The sequence below is a fragment of the Caretta caretta genome, chromosome 13 (assembly GCF_965140235.1).
Source record: "Caretta caretta isolate rCarCar2 chromosome 13, rCarCar1.hap1, whole genome shotgun sequence".
NCBI classification, from domain to species: Eukaryota; Metazoa; Chordata; order Testudines; family Cheloniidae; genus Caretta; species Caretta caretta.
Genome location: NC_134218.1, coordinates 20,989,932 through 20,995,931, shown reverse-complemented (window position 1 = coordinate 20,995,931; position 6,000 = coordinate 20,989,932). Strand labels below are relative to the sequence as shown.

General features: G+C 46.6%; 1 protein-coding gene across 3 annotated transcripts in view; it reads left to right on the top strand.

Moving 5' to 3' along the window:
- Positions 1-5,218: 5,218 nt before the first annotated feature.
- Positions 5,219-6,000, top strand: part of SRC (SRC proto-oncogene, non-receptor tyrosine kinase) — a 72,819-nt gene continuing 72,037 nt past the window's right edge. Inside the window, exon 1 of one of the 3 annotated variants that reach the window (XM_048819443.2) lies at positions 5,219-5,814. The gene's annotated coding sequence lies outside the window, so the exon portion shown is untranslated. The remainder of the gene's footprint in view (positions 5,815-6,000) is intronic. The other 2 variants (XM_048819440.2, XM_048819442.2) reach the window with 2 other exon arrangements.

The following is a 6,000-nucleotide window of genomic DNA, read 5'->3' as shown; positions in this document are numbered from 1 at the left end:
CACAGCTATGGATTGAGAGCTCAGGACTCAGTGGGCTTCCTCTTACTCACTTTATACAATGAGTGAAGAAAGCTCGCATATCTATGCTCTCTAGTTCACTCCTGATCTTGAGGGCTCCTCCTGCATGGAAAGAGCATGGTTCTTAGGTGTAGTGTGTATAAGAGAGATGCTATGCACTTCAGGTCAAACAGAGGCCTTAAAAATAAGTGATGAAAACCTGTTTAGATGAATGTTAAATGGCCGTTTCACCTTGTCACTCAAATTTCTGTCGGAAAAATATATTCACCTACAATTAGTGGTTATAAGTAACACCTAGGAGGAGAAAACAGAAATACATTAGAATACATATATTTTTCTGTAGTTTTCTGCTTGTTTATTTTGTGCAGTTGACAGCACTTTGTGTATAGTCAGTTTCACTCTTCATCAGTTTCTCTCTTGGGGAAAAGACTTGTATAAACACCAGCAGGGGAGCAAAAAAACACTTACACGTTTTTAAAGAAATTATTAACAAAAAAATCAGGACATGCTCTTATAAATGGGACCTGTCAGAAAGTGGAATTGTTTTCAATTAGATAGTCTGGTTGTTTGGTTTTTACATTCAAGTTGAAAGTGCCTCTTTTCTGTGTCAATTTAAACCTCTCGGTATGCCCAATTTCCCCTCCTTAGGCTTTCGCAACTGTGAATTTTATTGGCACCAGATAAAGATGAACAGAAGAATCATTTGAGAATAAAAAAAGTTCAAATAAGAGCTGAGGGTCCCCAATTAGTAACAGAATCTATGTTTAGATTTTAAAAGGACCAAGAAAAACATTTTGAGCAGGATGGAAAGCAAACAAAAATGCTTGACATTTGGTGCTAGCAGGGGCATGAACAGCTCCAAGGGACAGCCACTGCTCTTGAGACTGATTCAGGAACGCACTGAAGCATATGCTTAGCTTTAAGCACATGCTTAAGTTCCATTAATATCAATGCTTTGTGTTTAAGTGCTCTTGTGCCTATGTTGTGTTCCTGAATCGGAGCTTTAGCAAGTCAGAGAAGGAGGAGTGGATAGATTTCAGAATGTATATATTTGCAAATGTTTAAATCTACACGTCATCACCCTCATCATAACATAAACTGGGTTATTGCATGTTAAATGGGACAGAAGAACCCTTTGCTATTCTCCTTTGAGCAACACTGAACAGCTCCCAGAAGTGGAGAGTTTTGTGATGACAACACACCCTATAGTAACAGATTTGGCTACAAAAGAGAAAATAAAATTCATCTATCCAAAGGGCTCTCCATTACATTGGATCAGCATCCCTTAAAAGACCTGACTGTACAAACTCCACTTCATATTGGGCCTGAGGGTGAATCCCTCACTCTTGCTGATAAGCAGTTACTTGCTCCCATTGACTTCATTGGAACTACATGTCTGAGCAGTGAGAAGACGGGGACTCCCAATCTGGTCCTTAAAAATGGCCGGACTTAACCTACAGCCTTTTGTTACCAAAAATTCAGAAAGATGTGACGGGGAGATGAAAAGGAATCATAGCCACGGCTTATGCTGGAGGGAATGTGGAGAATGGAGAGCCTGCTATCACAATGGCATCTCTGCACCTGTATCCAAGATATTTAGAAACTGAAATGTATGTAGACAAAATCCTATCTAGCTTGGTATTTATATGGCCCTAATGATAATCACCATAGTGGTTAAGGGTTTATCATAGGAGGGGCGTTGACAAGATACCAACACTCCCGATCCCAGCCAAGAATTCATCATTCAGATCTCACAGCACCTAACTTTCATACTTCCTAGTGGCACCCATAGTAGCCTAACAGTCTGTCACCAAAAGATAAAGGAACCCCTGGTCATCAACTCCTGCATCAGTGAACTAGGGGAGGTGGTGGCTGGCATTAGCACAGCATATATGATCCTAGCCAAAAAAAAACCAACCCAAAACTCTTTATAAATCTGGTTGTTGGTTGGCTTTCAGGTAGCGAAGTAACAGTTGCTATCCAGTAATAAGCACACTTGTGCAGTGCTTCTCATGTTCAAATTGCTTTATGGCTCTGGTCCTCACAGCAACCCTGTGAACTAGGCAAATAACTAAATATTACCTGTGCATCAGTGCCTAGTAGACATCCAGGAATTAAAGGCCATGTAAGGGAGCCAGCCCTTGTCGGTGAAAAGGCGGGGGCCTATCCTCGGTATGGCCATGATCAAAAACTATTAACTGAGATTGCAGACAGCATGCTCCAATGATAAACTGATAAGGAACTTATCAAATGAACAGCTGCTCGTAGCTCCAAGTGACTATGTGCTGGGCACTCAGATAATGGAATTAGCTTTCGGTATGACTCCTTGTTCCTTGTGACTCACAGGCTTGTAAGCCTCCTGCTGTGTCACAGGAAATGCTTTTTCAATAAAGAAAAAGAAAAAAATCAGCCATGGAGGTATATGGAATGCTTTAACGTTTCCAACTTTCTCCAAGTGTCAGCTCCTGCCTGAAGTACTGTGATTTTTTAAAAATCAAACTACTTCAGAGTTCCATGGGATTTATGGACATGAGGTGCTGTTTGCTACAGACAACAGATTGTTTTATTCTGCCTTTGATTTAATGGTTCAAGAAAATCTACAAGTGTGGTTTAAGTACTGGACCCAATTTCTTCCTTGGATATGACAGGGAAAGATTGGAGGGAACTGTTGAAGGAGGGGTTAGTCAGCACTGTATAGATACTCATGCAGCAGGGACATGCTCAGTAAAGTAGGTAGATACCATCATTGTAATGTCAGTGCTTGAATTCAAAGAGCTCCCAGGATCCTCAATAACAACAGTATGTCCGGGTCAGTAGCAAGGCACAAGGACAAGTTATCAGGGAAAAAGCTTACTCTCCTGAGCTGTATCTGTTCTTCTGTATAGAACGAGAGGAATCTGGACTCCTGCTCTGTCAATCCAAGTATCTTTCTCAAAGTGCATATAAATAATCGTTTGATGTGTCCATGTTTTGGCTTGTGTGGGAGACCTCATGGTTGCCAATACCCTCAGCTGGGCAAATTTGCATCTATAAATTAGTGCCAATTAGTGGCTGGGGTGAGATGCTGAAAAATTTCCCTCTTTGAGAAGATTGCATGGGCATTTAAAAGAGAAAAGGTATTAAGCTGTGTGGGTGGAATCCTATTTCAATTCCACTTCTGTTCTCACTGTACATTCAGCCCTGCACTTCCTCATGTTGATCTACTGAATGTTTCTGCCTGGCTCCAAAAAGGCCATTTCTCCAGGGCCAAGAGGAAGCTGGTTTGCCTGTCTGCAGGGGTCTTTCCCACCAGTGATTTACCAACCTCCCCAAACAGTGACCTGAAGGGGCCACGTGAGCAGAGAGGGGAATGCAGTCTCAGTGTTTACTCAAGCCTGTGAATTTGGTTATGGAGCAATTTATGATTTCCCCCTGTGGAGTCACAAAGATAGCTCGACCTTTAACTGATAGACCACAGCCTCCTGGGATGCAATGAGGTCTCCAGGTTCTTTAAATCCTGATCCCAGGTGAGTGGGGAAAGAGAATAAAGTGGAGACAGAGCGAGACTTACAAGACTATTAAAGCAGTGGTCTTAGAGATCACTCAGATATGTACCATTACTACTGCTTCAAATATGGTGCGGTTAGACTCCCTGGCTACCTTAAAGGTAGCTGCAAAATAACATACAGTTAGGGCTGGTCTTCTTTTCCATTTCTCTATGTTGCATCAAGAAGGCCTGAAAGGTTGTTTATTTTTCCATGCTAGTTTCTAGAGGAGAGATTTTGTTTTTTACTTTAGAAATATCAGGAGCATCAAAGCTGGTTTTCCCTCTTTTGTTGAAGGTCTTTCTTGGAGGATGCAGACATGGCTTTAGATCTCTCTCAGTTCTTAACTGAAAGGGCTGGAGTAAGTAACAAAAGAGCTTTTCTTCCAACTGTTTTTTGGTGTCAGAGTTAACTAATAAAATAAATAATAAAACCCGAGGAATTTTAAACAGACTGCATGAAAATCACTTCTCTTCTCCATTAATCAGATTCCAGTTTTATGGGATATCGTCAACAGCGTAGTTCTCCAGTTGCCCTTCTGTGTTAAAAACCAGATACCATTTGGAATGCTAATGTAAAAGTCTAAGCAAAACCTCCACCCACACCCTTTTGGGGAACAGGTAGCTGAGGCCCTTTCAGGGGAGGTAGCATGATCTAGTAACTACATCATAGAACTGGGAGTTAGGAGTTCTAGCCCCGGTCTGCTGTGTGACCTTGGACAAGTTACTTTCCTTCTTTGTCCTCATTTCTCCTCCCTTGTCAGCCTTATATGTTTCAATTGCAAACTCTTAGAGGAAAGGACTGTCTCTAGACCCTAAACTTGTTTGAGGCCTTATAATAACAATTCCAGGCCTTCTCATTCCTGCTTGTGATGGGCTCAGATGGGTGCCACAGAAAGCCCAGGAATACCCCCACAGGAAGCACTTCTGGGACACAGGATTAGCTCAGTAATTACTTGGGTGCCCCTAGACATCTTAGGGAACATACGGACTGGATTTTTTTTTAAACACAACTCTTTATTTGTGCTCTAAAACGCTACTTAGAGGCAAGCACATGGGCAAACACACAGGCCTCCTGCATGGGTTTAGTCTGGCACAGCTCATATTCACCAGGGAAGCTCTTTGGGGCAGGGACAGTCTTTTTGTTCTGTTTTTCCAGCTCTGAGTGCAATGAGGGCCCCGGTCCATGATGACGGGGTCTCCTAGTTGCTAGGGGAGTACAATAAATAAACAACAATAATACTTGCACTCCGGGGACCCTGGGAGGCGAGCAGTCCCGGGGTTTCCCTCCAGCCCTGGAGAGCCAGGAGAGATGCAGCTGCGCTGGGGGCTGTGCAGAGCTCGTCCCAGCGCGGCGGGCTGTTCCGAGCCTCTTAGCCGCGGCAGCTCCAGCCCCGCCACCCATCTAGCTGCGGCGGGGGCTGGGGACGGGAGATCCGTATTCTCCCCATAGAAAAGCGACGTCCAGCCCTGTCTTGCAAACGTCGCCGCTTCGATCGGGACGTTGCCAGTTTCCAGCCGCTGGCAGAGCGCCCGGAGCCCTTTTTTTCCTTATTAAAAAAAGAAGAAGAAGAAGAAAATATCAAGGGGGAAGGGCTGGTTCTTTTTCCTTAATCTGTTTCCGGTTTGCTGCCATATTCCCCCTTTTGGGGTGGGTTGGGGGAGGGGAGCATTTGCAAATAAATAAGAATCGATGCTAACGTTTGGGGGTAGTAGCCGCAGAAGCAGCAGCGAGAGGAGGAGGAGGAGGGCCAGGGCCAGGAGCCGCCCCGGCCGTGAGAGCCCGAGCGGGGGGAGGGCTACAGCGGTGGCCTCGCCTGGCCCCCGATGCTAAATCCAAGCAGGCAGCGGCATGAATCACTGTGGGGAGAAGGTGTCTCAGCCGCAGGCGGGCGTGAACCGCTGCTGACATCACGGCTCCGAGTTACGAGCCGTCTCTCTGGCCATTTGCTAGCGCCGCAGCCGCACCGGGCAGGGGCTGGGGGACTGAGCAGCCGAGGGGGTTAATTCCGCCCCTTCCCCCGCCCCCCGAGAGAGACAAAGCCAGAGCCGGGTTTTTTGTGTCTGTCTGGGCGCGTCAACCATGAGCCGTGTGCCCCCGGCGCGGCTGCCCGGCTCTCGGCCGCTCCGCGATGGTGTCTCGCAGCGGCGCGGGCGAGTCCTGTAACCGCTGGGGCCTGCGAGCCGCCCAGGGCTTTGCATGCGGGGGGAAGGAGCGGAGCGGAGCGAGGGAGCCGCCGGGCTCGGGGTGTTTTTTCCCGCGGAGAGACAAGGTAAGAAACCGCCCGGCTGCAGCCCGCTGTGAGGTAGCGGCTGCCCGGTGATCCGCTCGGGGATCTTGACTAACCCGGGGATGAAGCGGAGCCGGAGCTTTGTTCAGCTCCCGCCTTGGTGGTATTTGCGGGGGGGGGGGGGGGTTGGCTGGGGTCGTGTAGGCGCGTTACACTTCGCCTCTGAAC